This window comes from Columba livia, chromosome 13 (assembly GCF_036013475.1).
Source record: "Columba livia isolate bColLiv1 breed racing homer chromosome 13, bColLiv1.pat.W.v2, whole genome shotgun sequence".
In the NCBI taxonomy this organism is placed as follows: Eukaryota; Metazoa; Chordata; class Aves; order Columbiformes; family Columbidae; genus Columba; species Columba livia.
Window position 1 is genome coordinate 5,702,429 of NC_088614.1, and position 19,871 is coordinate 5,722,299.

Here is a 19,871-nt window from a genome sequence, read left to right on the forward strand (position 1 = left end):
GTGCTCCCTATATTTTTCTTGCAGTACACAGAAGGAAAAAGGCAATTTTCAAAAGTTTATAACTCAACTCTACTGCAATGAAATGTCATTTGGGAGACAGAAAAGTGGGGAAAGAAGGACATTTATGGCAAATTTCCATTGCCAGTGCTTTTTCTTGTCTCTTTACAAATGTCTGCAGAAAACACCGAGGCTTATAGGAATTAAAAAAAATAAATAAAGCTACAGTGGAATATGTTAAGCAATCCCAGTTTTATATATCTCTTTTTAAACGTTCATATAGAAATACACTAGTAACCATGTAAATGTGTGTTCTGCAAGGGCAGGACAGGGCCCTGCGATTGTTTCTGATGGGCGGCACTGGGGAGCCAAACTGTCCCCATTGGTGACCGTGCCAGTGCTGCCACACACCACAGAGCGCCCTTGTCACACGTCTTACCGGGATTGCCTTGGAAATATTCTGGCAAGCACTCACACATCTGTTTAGGGAGACTTACTGCATTCTTCCACCTGTAAAACTTTAACTGCTTTGTGTTTAATTAACATAAACCTCAGAAGGAAAGGAGGAGAAATATGAAAGCAAAGGCCCCAGGTTTCTCCTCGGTTGCAGGTGCTCATGGAGTTTCCCTTTAGCTTTGGTAACATTAACCAGCATAAAACCAATTACTAGAATGAATTTAAATTAATTTCTCGTCCCAAAACTTGTAACCTTCAAGCCAGTTCTGTGAGCCTCCCTGGGCACAAGGAAAGGGCTGAGCTGCTGGAACCAAGGGCTGTCTGCCCCTCAGGTCAGCGAGGCCACGGGGCCCCAGTGGGGCACTTGTGGGTGAAAACAGGAGAGAAAGGAAATGTGATGAGCAGGTATTTGGAATTTACAGCTCTAAGTGGATCAAATCTTTGTGCCATTGAAACAAACGCAAGCTGTGAGCAGAGGGCAGGGGAGGAGGTCGGGGATGCGCAAGTCACTGCTTCGAGCTGTTATAAGGAATCTGCAGATGGATAAACAGCAGCACCTGACACCTGCACCCACAGCTCCCCACACTGACCAGCCGCCAGACCCCGCAGCAGACTCAGAACTGACCGCCCGGAACAGAGCGCGGCTTTACCCAAACACCCTGCAGCGTGTCCCCCAGAACCAGCCCCAGAGCCCTTTCTGGTGCCGCCACCACCAAACACGTTCAGTTCCCCCGGCAGAAAGCAGGAACACTTACAATAAATCTTTCCCGGCACTCCCTCCATTGCTGCAAAGCTATCATTAGGAAGGGGTTTGAAGAGCTGACAACAAATTCGGCATCATGTAATGCATGTGTAAAATACATCTCAAACCCTTCCTGTAGCACAGATTCTGGAATGAAGTTGATGGCGATTTCACCAAGCTGCTCCAGAAGTATCATTAGACAGTGTAAAGTAGCAAGAAAACCCATGAAAATCTGAACACACATACTGGCACGTGAGGCAGGGAGATCATTCTCAAGTACTGAGTTTTTTCTAACTGCAACACGGAGCTTTAAAATAATTTCTACATAGGCTTTCTGCGTAAAAAGCGCAGTCAGTGAAAAGTTACACTAATTTAAACAAAATTAATAAAGAAATGTTCTGCTTCTTTTTATCATCCTTCTACCTCTCATCATTTATCATGCAAATTAAATTGCAGTAATAGAAAATGTAAAGAAAACAAACTCTGCAGTATATTGAAACCTCTATCCAGCAAGAGATAAGGTTGAATATTAGAAGGAAAGGTGCAGAAAATTAGCTGTCCATACAATAACTGGGAGGGAAACTGTTTTATTTAGACTGGAGGGATTTTTTTGTTGCAAACTGACTAAATTAAAATCCAGGCTATTATACCCAGTATCACACCAGAAAATGCCTTTTCCTTGCACTTTTAGATAAATTTTCATTGATCTCATTTTATGCATGATTACATTTTTAATGAGATGTACAATATTTCGAAGCCAATTTTAAATGCCTTCTATCTTCTCCATTCCCCTTATACCTCCTCCCACATCCACACTCGCTGGACTAACATTTCTGATAAATTGCTAGACCAGAGAGGAGCGTTACCGAGGGGAAATAAATGACTTCCATCTTTTGCAGCTGCACTGTAATAAAGTAACCTTAAAAATGCCCACTGTCTAATTATGCCACCTTGCAATTCTTTCCAAAAGCAATCATTTTATTTCATGTAATAATTTTATTTGTTGTCGGTAACTCTGAAAATCACACAGATTCTGGTGAGAAGTCACCTTTATCTGCTGGCGGTACTGGTCATAGGAACCAGAACTCCCTTGAAACTCAAAACTCTCTAGAAATAAAAAGTTTTATTTGCAAGATCGTTGACTCTCGTGAATAAAGTACAAAGCAGGTGAACGTGGGTGAACGGGCTGGTTGCCAGAGCTCAGCGATCTTGACTTGAAAATATTAGGTAATAATTGATTTTCAGCATGGAAATCTTGGCTCATTCCCAGAAGTTTTACATTTTATTTTCTTCCTTTGACTATTTTTGGTAAAGTCATAGCCTATAAAACAAAGGGGGAAATTGCAGGGACAAAGCATGAAATGAAAGTTCTGCCTCTAGCTCATCATTAAGTACCCAGCATTTTATTTCCCTTTGATTCGAGAGCTGCTTTGTTGTGAACAGGGGCTGGTTTGTTCACGTAGGGCAGAGGTTTCAGGAGCATGTTGTGGCATCCACGTCAGCAAGTGCAACAGCAGAAAGAGCCTCAGAGATGTTGTTATTTGGGAGCACTGGTCACAAAATGAGAGTAACACAAGCCCGGCTGAGGAGTATCGGCTGCCGCGGGCGGATGATGCACTGCATTCAAACAGCTACAAAAGAAGGAGGGTTTGCATATGACAACACCTTCATGCACTGAGTGTCCTGTTCCTACCCTGTGATGTGCCTGTGAAAGCCTCAGGCTTTCCAAAGCCCCTCCCTGGGCCACCCCCAAGCCCCCAGTTCCGCGTGGGCTGGACCCCCCAGCCAAACCGCACTCTTCCCTGCTCTCCTCTACTCTTCCTCCAACTACTTAATATCTTTTTCAAAAGGGGACTCTCCTGACTGGATACTGAAATGTAGGCGAGGCTTTGCAAGCCCTGACCCGTGCAAGGCAACAGCTACAGCTACATATAGAAGGTAACACATTGCAGAAGGCTCAGCCACCAGGACACTGATGTGTATTAATACACCATTCCACTGACAAGTCACTGTCAGTCTGTAGTTACCTCTCTAAATTTTTTGCAGTTCTGCTACCTGGTCAGTTTCCCTCCAATTTGTGTTTAAGAATGGAAAATAAATAAGTATGGAGATCTAGCTGTTTCTTAACTGCATTTCAACTCTAATTTCCAGCCATTTTTCAAACTTTCCAAGATTGTCTTGAATTGCTCTTGTCCTCCAAAGGGGCAGCAGTCACTCTCCTCCATCTCTGCCTGCCTCAGAGACCATCACTGCTCCTGTGCAAGGCAAACCCTCCTAGCTCTCCACTTCATTTACCTTCTCAGTTTAAGAACAAACTACTGATAACTGTGCTTTTGGAAAATTCTGTTCTCCTAGCAAATGTGTGCCCATCTTCAGAGGGCGCCAGCGCAGACAAGAGCGAGCAAGGCTGCGCGGGACCGTGTCAGCGCGTCACTGCACATCAAATGCACCACAGCTCCAGCCTCCCAGGGTCAGCGGTGGCTGCTCCTGGGAGTCGGGTCGACAGGACACAATCTGCCATCACCAAACCCCTCCTGCCAGCTGCATTTCTCCTGTGGCTGTTCAGCACCAGCCGCAGTTGTGTCAGGAGGGGCCGAGAGCACCGTTGGCACTGACCTGAGAAGGCAGCCGGGCTGGTGATGGGCAGGGATGGGTCTAGGGGGGAAACAGGGATCATGAGATGGGACAGCCCTGGAGCAAAGCAGAAGTGGAGAATACGAAAAAACCACCAAGGATACAGGGGGAGGAGGACTGAGATGGAGACTGGGTCTGAAAAACACGGAAATGAAGGAGCAGCAAAGGAATATCTGCTCAAGCTGAAGCATCAAGAGAGGGGATTAGGAGTTTAGACTCAGGACAGTGGAAATAAAGCCGAGTAAAACGTCTCGCAGACAATGGGAGCAGGAAAGAATCTTAAATGCAAATCCACATTTCATAAAGGATTTATTGTTATCCAGCACCGCTTTGAGAATTAAGTGTTTCCATCAGAAGTCTTGTCCCAGTCCACTAACGCGACAGACAGCATGAGCCTTTCCAGATGTGGGAGTGCGGATGGGCTTACGGACCCGCAGAGCAGAGCACTTCCCTGCTCTCCCCAAACGGATGAATGGGACCTTTACACAAGACGTGAAAAATTATTGCTACTGGAAAGCATCATTACAGCAACAGACAATAGCATCCTGGGATCAGAAACAGTGTGTGAAAACACAGAAAAAAAGCTCTAGAAAGGTAAATGCTTGAAGAGAAGGACTATAGATCCTAGAGCAAAACTGGACCCTCAGGATGCATTCCCAATTTGTATTAAATTGTAGTTGCAAAGGATGAACAATGTCAGAATTTTTCATTAATAAATGACAGGTTTTTGTGGTGAAATTTAAAAAAATGTTAAATTTGCACAGCTAAACAATAGCAAAGAACCATGATCAACAGGTCACTTCAGCAGAGCTACTATTAAACAGAAACTTTGTGAAGAAATTATTTCCATGGATACACTTTGAGATGTCCTGCAAATGATACAGGCAGGGGAAAAGGAAAGCGATAGAAAGAATGGGCTGGGTAGAGAAAAAACCATCCTGCACAGCCTAAGCAAGCATAAATTTACAAAAAGACCAGCTAGAGATCAGACATCCACCGCTGCAAACCTCTGGCAAGAGAGGTGCCTTCGTAAAGGAAAATGAAACTCATCATGAAACAGTAAGAGTAGTCCAATATGGCTAACATTTTAAATACAAAACCTGCATGTTCGTGTGGCTTCCACGTGTACCGAATGCACCGATCAAATACACGGTGTGCCAGCAACAGACCATTTATGTTCGCTCTGGCTGCCACCATTTCATACCTGTCTTGTTAAGCAAATCGCTGTACCAACTACACACCATTTCCCTGCAGTACCTGTGGCACGTGGTCTCGTCAGGAAGTCAAATCGCTGACCTGCCTGTAAGGAGGGATCACCTGCAGTGGGCAGTCTGTGTGTGTTACCTGCCCACCTAGAGCAAACCAGAGTGAAATACAATTTCCATCTGTTTTTTAAAAATATTGAGCATTTTCATGAATATTTGTATTGAGGTAACGTATGTAAGAATGGCAATAGGGGATTAAACCCTGGATTCATCTGCCCCAGTATCCATTTCTGACGGGGACCAGTAACAAGTGCCTCGGGTGAGCACAAACCCTTCCCCGGCACAACCAGCACCTCAGCATCCCCTGCACCCAGCCCTGGTTCTCTGGGCCCAGTTGCATTCAGCAGACACCCAAGTTTTATCTTAATTGTGCGGGTCTGTCTCAGACCGGGCCTGTTTTCAATAGAGAGCATTTTCAAAATAATCCCAGACATTTGGCAGGGAAATTGCAAAAGCTGCTTGTAGGCTGTATGTCACTTCTAACACACCAAAGCAATTACTGAACGGCTCTCGGAATGGATGCCGTCGGAGCGCTGGCGAGTGGAGCTGAGAGCCAGGGCTGAGTCCAGAGCCGGGGCTGAGCCAGGGCTGAGCCCAGAGCCAGGGCTGAGCCCAGAGCCGAGCGAGAGCCGAGCTCCGCAATGGAACCCTGGCCAGGGCTGGCTCAGCAGCTCTGCCCCTGCTCCGGGGCAAACAGCAATGGTGTGGGCTGAGGACAAACTCTTTCAACCCGGCCCTGACCAACTCCCACACCCTCTTATTGCTGCTACTGCTTTATTAAAATGCATAAAGCGGCCAGAAGCAAAGACACCAATAAATTCTTCTGTAAAAGCAGAAGTGTTTTTTTTCAAATGGCTCCCTTAACACTAATAATCACAGCTCTCTTATGTGTACTTGACTCTGGTTAACCTTTTTCTGGCACTTTTTAACTTCTCCAAGTCAGGTACTAATATGGAACTAATGTGGGGTTTATTTTCCCTGTAGGAATAGCAGAAAGAGCACTGCACATTATCGTAATCACGCGAGCTCCTTCCAGAAACTGCAGGACTTTAGATCAAAGCATCCGCATTATGGCACAGGAAAAGAATTTAATAACAATTGTGGGACTAAGCATTTTTTTTAATGTTAAGGGGGTTTTTATTGAATATTAATCCTATAAAATGCTCCTGAAAGTTGGCAGAAGGAAAACTGATGTCCCAAATAGTTACCAGGGCCTTGCACGCTGTGGAGACGCAACTGCAGAGTAATCAGAATCCATCACGCCATTAGCAGAGGACAACAGGAGAGGAGACACGTTCTCCTGCATCACACTGCTTGAAACAATAAGAACAGTGAGAACAGAGCTCGGCATTGTTAACCTCAGCCAAGCACTTGAAGTTTGCGTGGTTTTTTGCTTCATAGCCTGCAATTTCTTTCAATACAGCTGATACTCTGTATTTGCACTTTCAATTTTACCTTCTGTGAAAGATTTGCATTATATTTCTTCTCCCAGGGGAATGGAGATGCTGGGAACATATCTGCTGTGAAAATGAACAGGAGGCACCCAGACTTTCCTCCCCTATTTCTAACTGCTGGATGCTTTCCTTTTTTTTTTCCTGGAGGAGGTCACTCTCTGCCCAGCACGGCCGCAGCCGCGTTCCCGCCGCATTAATCCTTGCCCTGCTGAGCTGCTGGAGAAACAGGAATTCATCTGACACCAGCAGGGGAAAGACAGAAGGGAAAATTAAGGGGGGAAAAAAAAGAATGAATAAATAATTCAGGCAAAGGATGAATACTTGAACAAAGCAGTGCCTGTGTGCTGTGGAACATCAGGCTGTACTACGACAGATAAGAGCACCAGCCAACAAAGGCGCAGGTTATGGCAGCACTGCACATGGCAAAGCAAGGTCAGGAAGGTAAAACCCACTCCTGTAACACATGAGGCTGAAGAGCTGGGGAGCAGAGAAGCCCAGAAGCCCCCACGCCCCACAGACTCTCCACACACTTGAGCAGGGTCTGGTTTCAGACAGATTGTGTTAGTTCCTTGTACTGAGACACCTCTAACTTCTCACTAACTGGAAAAGGAAACTCTCCTGTTATGTATCACAGTGCCATATTATTTAGTTAACAGCCCAAAATGAAGCAAGTGCAGAAACTACTTTTATCATCATCTCTGTCTCATTGATTCAGAGGCTGCTGGCACTCAGTGGAGACATTTTCCCACCTGTTTATCATGCAAACATCCTAAAATGATAAATGGGAGAGTGACCAACCACATGCAGTACAAAACAGCAGTTGTTGCCCCACAGTCCCATTCCAGGATCTGCTCTGTGAACGTTCTTATCACCTGCAAGCCGCTGCAGCATCCCCGGCCCTGCGGCACCAACGCCCCAAAGCAATTTACCTGCCACGAGCATCGAGGCCGGGGCTGAGCAAAAACACATTAATGCGTTTTGATATCTTAGTGTTTTATCAATGCAGTCTTGCAAGTTCATGAGCATTTGGCTTTATTTTACACCAGACAACTCCCCGCCAGCCCAGAGCAGCCTGCCAGATGTGCGGTATTTACCTCTACAGCCTCATCGCTTGTGACAGGTCAAGTCAAACAGAAACCTCCTGGGAGCCAGGGCCACTCCCACACACTCCACTGGGCACCGCTCTCCAAACAGGTTGACCACATTTGTGACACGTCTGGAAATTATTTCAGGGATGAGTTGATGCTGCTGCCCAGCATCTGGGCCTGGGATGCAAAATTATGGTCTAAACATCTGAAAGACCAGCAAGGTGGGCACTGCAGCAGAGAGTCAAGACACGAACTCGGTACGTGAGGATCCCAGAGCTGCAAAGGCAGTTTTCATTCATAGCCACATACAGATCTCCCAAGATAAAGTTAAAATTGTACCTACGCAATACCAAAGCATATACATGCTATCAAACGGTTGTGGACATCTTAGCAACACAGAGCTCCTCACTGTCCTGCACACTCTGCCATCACCTAACCTGGCTTTAAAACTCCCAAGTAGCTGAGTTTTCTCCTGTTTTTGAGGGACTTTTCCTTAAAGATTTCATCATCGGTTGCTTTTTTCCCTACTATTACCTAAACATTTATTTTGTTAAATTCAGCCCCTCACCTTTGGTTTGCAAGATGGGCATCCTGCTGGATAACAGATCGTTCCATTCTCACTCACTGCTGTGGGCATTTCTGGATGCTGGCATGGCTGCTTAGTCACTGCTTGGCCAAGCTGCACAAATTTACCTCTCTTCATCTCTTCTCATAAGCCAGTTCTTCCAGGTTCCCAGTTCTCTGTAGCTTTCCTGTGAACTTGTTCCAGTTTGCTAACAGAAAGGCACTGACGCGGGGCCAGAACGGAGCACAACCTCCCAGCTGCAGCCACAGGTCAGTGCGGGGGTCACTGTTATTTTCCTGCTCTTTATCACGATGGTTTAGTGCACGCAGTCCAAAACTCTGCTGGTCATTTTTCCTACATGACACTGCAAACTCATCTCTAACTTGCTGTCTGTTCTTACCCTGAAATGTCTCTCAGCATCACTCCCACTCAGGTTCTTTCCTATTGCATATACCCGTGATGGATTAGTACTTTCATACACAGGCAGCTGTATCATCTGTATTTTTCAAGGCTGAATTTCATTTTTTCCCCTTCCTCTTCTAACTTCTGTAAATAACCTGGTATTATACCTGAATAAAACCCCTCACTACTCATCATTCTCCAAAGTTAGTCTGATGATGTTTACTTCTTCTCTTAAGTTATTAAAGGAAATGCATTGAGTTAATTCAGGACCAGGCACGTGGCTGTAAATAATCCACCACCACAACATTAAACATTTTGTCTTTACCGCTGTTCTAGGCTTTAGCCTTTTGTTGAGTTCTCCATTTGGCAGACAGAGCTTCCACCTGTACCACCAGAGCTCCAAACCAACTTCATCCATGTTACAGGGAGGGAAAAGAAGCAGGAATCAATACAGTTTTACATGTTTCAAGGTGCAGATCACTGAGAAGAAAACAGCTGTCAAAGTCTGAGCTGGTCAGGCTACGGACAGCAAAGATGAGTGTGTTTGACACATCAGGACCAAAAGAAATGCCCCAAACTGAGCTGGTTTATTACTCAGTGGAGATGATTATATTATTAAGGATACAGACAGGGCAGAACTGGTCAATAAACATTTTGTTAGGAAAGACACAGCACACTCAGATCAGATAAAGACAATGAACTAGTTTGAGTCTATTTGTAGCCATATGGAGTATTAAACAGTCTAAAATCTGATGGCCTCTGGATGCCTCGTGCTACTAAGTTATAAAAGAGTTGCCGAGAGAGATCACCAATCTGTCAATAGGAACTGGAAAAGACAGCATAGCAGGGAAATTGCAGAAGGGCGTGAAGATGCTATCCATACTCACACAGAGCTAGCAGGACTTGTAACTATCGGTTACTTAACCTGACATCAATCCTCAGAAGAAAGTAATGGAAGTTAATACAGAGTTTGATCAATAAAATATTAGAGGATGGGAATAAAATTAACTCAAGTCACAAATGTTTTGTACAGAGTCTTGCTGAGCAAACATTGATTATTTTTTTAGGTTTCGTATTGTTGTTTGAATTGACTGATTTGGAGTCGGAGCCTTTGGGCAAACAGGGCTGCAGGACACAGCAAACCCTGGTAGGCTCTGCCTGCTTGGCCCCACAGCCGGGGGGGCCAGATACAGAGGCCACCGGCTGCACACAGGGCTCAGCACACCCCCCAGACCCTCGCTACCACAGCAAGTTATTTCATCTTGGTTTGAGGAGAACGAGCCCCAGCCTTCACTTGAGTTAATCTTCTCAAGTAGACCTTGGAATACAGGTCACACCACCAATAAACGCACAGCAAAACGTAGGGAAACCTGAGGATTATCACAGTGTTGGCACCCACGTCCTTTTCCTCTTACCAGTTCTCCTCGCAGCCCAAGCACGATGGCCAAGGGCAGTAGGGAAACCGTCCCACAGAGTGAGCGTGTGCTGGGGGAGACACTTCACAAACCACCACAGCCAGTTCCACAGAGAAAATAAGAAAGCTAAGCGGAAGTTTGGCTGCGATCCTCTGAAAGCAGGAGATCATCTGTAAGTGTTACAAGGTGTTCCCATCCCACATTATGGCTGGACTCCAAATTGCACAGAAGCTGAAATAGTGGCTTTTATTAAAGGGGATTGAGGCTGGCCCTTGGCTTGCTCTGTGCAAGCTTCCCGAGGAATGGAGGCTTCACAGCCATAGCAGAGTGGAGCTGATCTATCCAAAGTTTAGTTTCCAGTTGCTCAGGTAAATGCAACTTCAGGCTAACTTTTATTAATTAAATAAGTTCTCCATGCACAAATTTACAACACATGTGACTGACTCAAAATTTTAATTACAAGTGGAGAATGATTACCCTGCTTATTTAAAGGAAAGACAGAGCTAGTCTGGTGCCCTTCTGGGAGCACTCCCTAACGCCATGGAGAGGCCTGGGCTGGCGCTGGGCTCCAGCAGTCTCGCTCAGGGCTGACAGATGAAGGACAGTCATCTGCTGGATGGGCTCCAGCACCTGGCTGGGCCTCCAGAGCCTCATTGCCTGGCAAGGGTGAGTGCTGGGCTGAGGCCAAGGTGCTGCAAGCACCAGGCACTGGGGACCCGGCTCACCCTGCCCTTCCCGGAGGGGACAGGAGGCAGCAGCAAGGGCTGAGCTCTGGGATGGGTTTGGGGTGTTTTCTTTTTTAAGAGGCAGAGCATTTTCTGATGCCGGAAGGTCATAATCATTTAAACCACAGCATTTTCATTGCATCTGCTCCAGCATCATTTGGTCTAGTCGTAAATGATTTAAGTGTCATATATGAACTGCTTTAGGGAAATGCTGCGCAGCGTGATGCAGAAAGCAGGGTGGGCTGGGGCTTCTATAAAGTTAACAGTGAAACACCGCTGCAAACTGGCCAAGTACAGTTACGGTGCTACCGCACACAGCGTCACAGAGCACAATCAATGACTAATTGCTGCAGTGCAAGAGCACACTGGGCACTCCTCTTACGGGTCCTCCAGGGGAAGGACTAGGATCCAGCTCCCAAAGGATGCTGTATCAGCCCCACAGATGAGGTGGGAACCTCATCCAGCTCCAGCACATCCACAGCACGTCCCTCACCCTGTGGACCCCTCTGCAACCCCCACCACTCCAGCAGCCCCTCCACCAGCAGCCTGATGCAGGACACTCACCACCAACGTCAGCAAAACCCAAGATAACGGGATCCAGCAATTGTAAGACTCAACTTCAAAGACATTAAAACACATAACATTTTATTTGCCGTCTGCTTTTTAACTTTTGAGGTCCACTCAGGTACTGCTTTCAAATTTTTAATTAAAAGTAAAAGCAAGGCTGCTTCTGCAGTCATTTCTCTTTGAAGTTGGACATTTAAGTATAATATCTGTTACCTGAAGACTTTGCTAAAGCTATGAGTTTAGGAAAACTGCCCAAAACATATGTCTCAGCAGATCTGGATGCTTATTTTGGTTTGATCTAGTTTTATTTTGCCTAAAACTCTTCCCATACATTCTTTCAGCAATTTAAAAGTAATTTTGAATTCCATGCAACTTTTCTTTCTGCATTTTAAATTTAAGTGTCCTGCATGGTTTTCACATCATCACGACAAATCGCCTCCTTTTCAATCCAGGAATAACCATGTCCTTGCTCGGCACCTTCCCACCATCACTGCAATGGTTAACAGCACCCAGCTCCACCGGGGGGGGACCCGTGTAGGCTGGGAGCCACACACAGGGCGCACACCAGCCCTGCACACCTGCCCCACACACACACCCGCCCCGCGCCCCCAAAGCCCCTGCAATCAATTGCACGGCGCTCCCGCGGGCATGGCCACGCTCCAGCCCGGCTCGCACGGCTGGGAGCAGCACAAGCCTCCACGTTTCCTCTTCAGCACAAAAGCATCCTCACATCCCACATTACTGGGTGTAATGGGATCCATCAGCAACATACCCTTTCTACTGGAGGACTGTTATGTTTCATTGCTGAAAGAACTAAAACTTTTGAAGCCTCTCCTTAATTTTCAATGAAAAGCATTTGGTTCCAGGGTGACAGACGAGGCTCTTAAGAGCTGTTACCACCTCAGGTAATTATAAAATGACGGAAGGGGAAAAAAAAAAGAAAAAAAATGAAAAAGAGAGTGAGCGCCACATTAACACTGTGCGTTTGTATGGGGCTACAAAGGCGCTTACGCGGGCGCCTGCACTTAGAGTTCGGCTATAACAGCTTCCAGTTGGAAAGAAAATTGAAGGAGTATGGAAGTGAGGAAAGAAGAAATTGCAATTAAAAACTGAAATTAATTACAAAATAATGTATGAGCCAGAATGCTACAAAACCTCTTTGGATTGGGGGAAGAAAACAAAACAATTTAAAAAAGTGGCTTTTGATGCAAAGTGAAAACAGCCCAAATTTGGAGCCAAAGTCCAAAAGCTCCTGTGCAAGCTTGGGGCTCGGCCCTGGGGCTGAAGGAGCTTTGTCCTCTCCCTGGGAAGCAGGTACAGCTCAGCACATTGGAATTGCATTTTGACATTTCACTCAATGTACTCTACAATAAGTATAACTGGGGGGGGAATCAAAGCAAGACAAAACAAGGCAAACAGGATGGGCAAAGCCCTACAAAACAAAACTATTCCAGCAGTAATAATTAGCTGTTCAATATGGCGAAACTGAGTAATGTAACACGTGCCGACAGACTATACAAGGAACATGCAGACTAGAAGCACAAATGGCATTTTGTCTCAGTAAGAGATAAAATGAAGCAGCTCTCAGTGACAACAGCTGGACACAGAGGTGGGAATCATGCACCACATGATTAAACAAGACAAAAGCTGGAGACAAGGGGCATTGCTGGGGTACAGCAGCCTTTAACCTTTGACATCCCAGCCCCTAAATCTAAATTAAAATAAAATGCAAGATTACTAGCCTATAGGTCCATGCAACAAATTCTTCCCAAATCCTGCCTGCTGCCAGCAAACCATTTCTGGTGCTATGCGGGGCGAAGCTGGGAAACGCGTGTCCTGAGCAGCTGTGCTCAGTGCCAGCGTCCCGGGCAGCAGGGCAAAGCGGGGAACGTGTGTTCCAAGCGGCCATGCTCAGTGCCAGCGTCCCGGGCAGCGGCAGAGCCAGCGCAGAGCGAAGGCACCGCTCAACTCAGGGGAGACGGCAAAGAAAGGGCGCTTTAATAAACCAGCAGCATAATACAGGACTCTGTCCGATTTTTTAATAGAAGCCTTTCACGATATGGAACTAATTATCGCCATCTGCCGTCCCCATACTTATATTTCCTCTCTCACAGCTCATTCTTCAAAAACTCAGTAGCTTCCTCCCTTTACATTTGTAAATGCTGTTGACTATGGATAAAATCCATGTTTACTTTGTATTCAGGGCCCATAGGAAAGCTTGTTTTAATCATCAACAGATGTTACATTCTGCTCTGCTGTGCTTGGCACACAACTTCAGAGGGAAATAAAAGAAAAATCTTTATTTTAAATTTAAATTGTAGATTGTTACAGACTAAATAAAATGCCAAATTGTTATTGGAAACAACATGGCCACTGTAATAACTATAACTGACATTTACTTTTTACAATTATAATTTTTTTTCTGGTGCTGTTTAAACACAAGATGGTTTCCACATTTTGCAAAGGTGGGGTTTTTTTTCCTTTTCTCTGAAATGATTTGCAATCAAGCCACAGACATTTGTAATTTATTTTTATTTAATACTTTCCTACGAGTTTATGAAATACTGGGATTATTATGCTATATACAGTAGATAGTTTTTGAATACGCACTCTCCCTCCGGACTCATATTTCAATACACATTATCCCCTTGAACTCATTTATAAACACCCATTATTCCCACAGACCCCGCTATAAACATGTAATATCTCTGTGGACTGTTGCAGCCTTATGGTCCTTTTTATCTCTGGCTTCTTTGCTATTTCTGTCCATCTTTGATGTGTGCGCTCGCAGTTGTGCCCGGGGGGACCCTTCGCACAGGTCCGGCCCAGCCCTGCGTTCGCCCGTTCCAGGCTGCTGGACACACCGCGCTGGCCACAGGCCTGGCCGGGCACCTGCTGCCCCGCTTCTCTTTTAGGCACTGGTGTGAGCACAGAACACCATCTCCACGCCTCCGGCACCACGTATCATCCCACACCTTCCCTTACCAGCTGCAGCTTGGCCTCACACACAGTTACAAAACCAGTGCTTGCTTTGAGTGATAATTTCTCACGTCAATTTTACTTCTACACTACTAAAGAAACTACTTTGTGAAACTGTTTATGTTTAGCGTTGCTCAGAAGTAAAATGGAATAAAATGTTTGAGCAGAAAAAAAAAATGAAAGATTAGGCATGAGAGCTTTTTGCTGTACCTGGCTACCAAGGGCGACTGGGAGCACTCATTCCTCTGACATATTTTGCCATACATCAAATATTTGAACATTTGCAGCGGCAAACAGTATTTGTTCACTTTAGTCCTATGGTTACAAAATACACAAAACCGAAAACGGCCTTGTGAGTCTCCAGCAGACCACAGCAACCCAGGCTGGATGCAGCAGAGGGGTGTCTTAAAAGCAAACAAAAGGGAAGGGACCTATACTGCCATTTATAATCAAACCATATACATTTTTAAGGAATAAAACCTGAGTACTTTGAAAGGAAGGGGCATCCCACACAGCCAGAGTGAATTTCAAGGGGAGTGCTGCCTTCAATTCCTAGTCTGAAGAAGAGAGACATTTCTCAATTACTGCAGCATCCTCTTTTCTGTCCTTGACAAATGCTCTCTTGCTCTGTTCGCAGCCTGTCTGGAGTGTTCCTGCAAAGCTAATTTCCCCATCCATCACCGGGAGCGCACCGTACATCTCCACAGCCTCCATTAGCCGCCTCTTCTCCGCTTCTTCTCTTCACAACCTCTCTGTTTTACCGACCATCACCCCAGCAGTGGTGGGAGTGTCTCCCTGCGGCTTTCCACACGCGGCCCATGTTGCACGCTGAGCCCCTGCTGCTCACACCGGCTGCAGAGGCAGCGCAGGCGGCTGCCAAACCAAACCCCTGCCCAGAACCGAGCTCAGCCGCAGGGACTCATACACCAGCTCGTGTCCCGTCTGTTCGCTCTGTGCGTGATCCTGCTTGGGCGCATGCTGACCATGCTGGACTACAGTGCAAAAGCAAACCATCGAGATCACTTTAAAGTCACAAGTCATTTTTGTCTAAAAATAATCTAAATGTCTAAAACTCAGACAAATCAACATGAAAGGGACAGAACTTTGTTTTACCTGCAGCACTTCGCACAACACACTGTCAGCTTTAACTGTCGTGCATCTCGCACTAAGGAGCTATTGCAAGTCCCTCCACTGAACTTCCTTAGGTTTCTATAACCCTCCAAAGCCCATCATATTGAAGCCCAAGCTTTCATTAAATCAACAAAAGAGGGAGAGTTGTGCAGATTCTCGATTTGCCCAGTGATGAAAAATTATTGTGATCATCCTCATGCTGCTGTGAACCTGCAAACGCCCCCAACAATTTGCAGGAGTGTCCCCAGTGAGAGTCCAGGGAACGTGCTCCCTCGCCCACATGAATCCACGTGCACATACGAATGCACAAGCACAACAATACTGACAACGTGGATGCACGGATGTGGGGTTTACATGTAACATAACACACGTATGAAAATGCAACAATGCACGTGCAACTACTTACTGTCAGATGTTGCACACGTTTGTGCAAATATTAACCACAAGCAAGTTAAAAAAAAAAATCTTCTTCGGAAATTTTGAGATCTGAAAAACAAATCTCAGGAGTGAATAAATCCTTTTCTTTAGAAATTGCAAACTACAGCTGAATGCAAACCAGCTTGGAAAGCAACAGACTTCTATTTTCCATCACCAGTGAATACTGTTATGAATTAACAGCTCATTAAGAAAAAAAACTTTGCAAACCATGAATCTCAAAAGCAAGTCCGAGAAACTGTCATCTGCAATTTCCAGTGTGTGAATAAATCTAAAAAGATGTCAACAGACGGAGTTCTTACCGAGCACCAAACAAACAGGTGTGCCCTGGCCTCCTGACCCCAACATCAACAGCGCAATAAAACTCTTCCCATTTCGGGACAAAACCATTTGGTACCAGTACGTGGAATAATACCTGCTTCTTAAAATACGGAAACGTGTATAACAAATGCCTCTTAAAGTCCCAGAAGAAACAGAGACTTGCACTGTGAAGTATTCCCCCTAGGAAACCTGTAAATCATACCAAAATTTTACTTGTCCTGGAACAGGTTTAAAAATCTGTTTGCGGTTTCTTGTACATTTTTTAACATCTATCTGGTCAGTTCATAAATGAAAGAGTCCTTCAAATTCCAATGTAAAGATCTCTGTACATGTTGTTTTAAATAGACTTAAATTGCAGACAAATTTGCTCTGAAAACTCAGTTATTTTTATACTTTTGAAAAACGTTTACTCTCCATTGTTTTTATCACATTGGATTGATCTGTAAATTAAAGCGTCATTACTTCCTCCATTCATTCCTTCCTATCAGATCTGGCTGTGCTGTCACCGCAAAGGCTGCGCTGTCACGGCCATGGGTTATTTTTAGCTCTGTATCTCCAGCATTTCCAGTGTGCAGTCAGGGAGAACCAGCCATGTTCAGCACAGCACTACCAAGAACACATTAATATTGCATTTAACGTACACAAACATGCATTCTGTGTTAGTCTTTAATTCAACTATTTAAATCAATGTGTTCAGGTGTCACAGGAAGGGCTGCGCTGGTTAAACACGGAAGGCACAGGGGCAGGTGCCAGCGAGCAGAACCCGGTGCCTCGGCTGCACACGGTCAGCATTTGGGCAAAATAAAAATAATATGAAAAGAAAAATATCCGAACAAAAACCAAACAGATCCTCTGTCACAGAAAAACATACATACACTTAGTTACGTGGGTTTGTTTGTGTGCTTAAAATATAATCATGTACAAAAGGAAAGGAACTGGAAAGTAAATGGGAAAATCTGAAAGAGGAGAGGAAATAAATATAAGCAACCAAAGTGAAGAGAGCATCTGAATCAATTGTTTTCAGAAAAGAGAAAACACCGGCAGCCCCTCTGCTGGCCCCATTATCCCCAGTCATCCACGGAACCAGAGATCTCCCATTTCACCCAAAAGAAACCATCCCCTCAGCCTGTTGGCCATGGTCAGTGCCAGGTCCATCCCAAACGGCAGCGTCTCCTAAAGCAGAGGTGCCTTGGCAAGACCTTCTCGGCGAAAACAAGTACACTGAAGATCAAAAACCACGGCTCATTTCCCCTCACAAATAACAGATGTTAGGTTGACTAGCATTACCACCCCAATGGAGATTTGCATTCTGCTCTCTGAGCATCTGTGGAAATATCTCACGTAGCAACTTCTCAGCATGTGAACCTTGTTTGCAGGACCAGACTAACGAGGATCTTGTTTGGAAGAGACAAAGCCATACAGTGTTTCCCCTCATTACAGAAATCTGGGCACAATATGTAATCACTTTATGATAAAAATAAATAGGTCAGGTGTTACCCTGTATAAAAATCTCTGCTCATGCAGATGGTCACCCACATTTAATTTCCTTGACTACCTCTCCATCCATCCATCAATTCCTCTGCACATGAAATGTAAAGTCAATTTGGAAAGCTATTCCAAGATAACCTTCAAAGTCATTTCCAAAAGGTATGCCTCTGATCGAGGATGACAGTCCAGCCACTCTTTGCTGTTATATCTTTGTGACCATAATTCACTGTATTCACTCTCTATTGCATCACATTTCAGCGAGAGGAGCATTTTTTTAACAGTACGCGTTAGCGTGCAGTTTATTACAATGAAAACCCTTTATCTCCTTTGTCACTTCTCTCACTTCCTAGCAGTTTATCCCATCATCACTCTCTATCATTAAACTAATACGACATACATACAGAGATATGGTAAACACCAAACAATACAACAGACAACGCTAATGTTGTGACATTCACAAAAGGCAACAAAATTAAAGCTGGAATTGTCACTCCAGCCTTGCATAACACTGCGTTTGACATGGGGAGCCACAGTCGCATAAAGCATGGCAGATTTAAAAGAAGAATGGACAGGGATACACAAAAAGGCAGAAACATCAAAGATTTTTTTTTTTAAATATATTTTTTCTGACAGGTCATTGCATTATCATTTATTTTCTATACTTTGGATCATCACTGAAGAAATCCCATGTTCAGCCAATTCACAGTGATGGCATAAAACGTCATCTCAAACTCACTGAATGGTAGAACTGCTGAATTATTCAACAGGAAATTATTAGAGGTCGTGTTTATTCAGAAACAAAAGTGCCTTATTAATTCATAGGACTCTAGGTAGTGTGATGATTTGAGCTGACACTTTACATAATATAGGCCACCGGAATTTTCTGTATTACTTCCAGCTTAAAGCTCAATAGTTGCACTTGAACTGCAGCTTTTGGAAAATCATCCAATCTCGATTTTAAAATACCCACCAGAATGGCCATTAAGCTGTTCCAGTGATTAATCACCTTGCCTGATTAACATGGACATTATTTCTAGTCAAATTTTTGTCTACCTTTAATTCAATTCACTAAATCTCATTATACTTTTTTCTATTACTTTTAAGAGCTCTCTATCCTCAAACTTCTTTTGCATGTGTGAGCACTTAGTGACCATGTTCGAGTCACCTCTTAAGTGCCTTTTTGATAACATAAGAGACTTGACTTTTTTTTTTAAACTGTCATCGTAAGATAAATTTTCAATGTATTTAATCACCTTCCTGGATTTCCAGCGTCCTTGCCCAAGTGCCAGGCCAAGGAATGGACAATATTCCAGAGGGGTTTGCAGTGGCCAAGAGAGATCAGGTCATCCAGCCCTGCACAGCATCCACCCGCACATCTCTGCACTCCTGCTAAATGTGACACACAGCTCCAAGAGAGAACAGTCTCCACAATAGGCATGTCATAATGTCTCCAAGCAATGATCACACAATTATTTTATACTTTATTTAAGGTCATGTAGATGACTTTAAATGGAAGCACATTTCTATTAATTCACAGGTCACCAAGGTGACACATAATAACAGCTTTCAAAACAAGTGGTATTTCTCAAACTGGAAAGGAAGGTACTTGCACAATGTCAAATGAAAAGTTGAATAATAGCTTATCTAGAATTTGCCTCATCCTCTTTTTGTATATGCAGCCAGAGAGCGATATCTGTTAGAACACCAGAAAACACTGCGGACTGGCAACACCAGGCATCCTTTACGCATTCAAGTGCTACTGCTCCTTACACAGCACATAAATATTGTGAACGTGCAGAGACAATGCAGTCCTGGCTCACCTGAGAGGCACCTGATGGACAGCAGCCCAGCGGGCCCAAGCTCCAGCTCAGCCAGCTACAGGCACCGCCAGGAGAAAACCACAGCCCTGCCGGGCATTCCTGCGCCGGCTCACCGCCCCACGGTGACCATGCACCAGGCATAGCCGGGGCTGCCCCATGTGTGCAGTGGCCACAGCCACCTCCCGGGCACCACAGGGTGTGACAACACATGACAGAGCCCAGATGCAGATAAGAGCGTGAAGTGACATCACTGCCAACATCATGAGAAGGGATCTGTGAAGCAGGGGAAACACAATCAAGGACTCTTGAAAGAAAAAAAATGTATTCTTATCCAGGGCTGTCCACCTTCTTGATAAATGGTGTTCAGATGACACTATCATAGTTTTC

General features: G+C 44.8%; 1 long non-coding RNA gene across 1 annotated transcript in view; it reads right to left on the reverse strand.

Annotated features, from left to right (window-relative positions):
* LOC110360456 (uncharacterized) overlaps positions 1 to 19,871 on the reverse strand; it is a 417,274-nt gene that overhangs the window by 370,050 nt on the left and 27,353 nt on the right. The gene's annotated exons all lie outside the window — the stretch shown is intronic.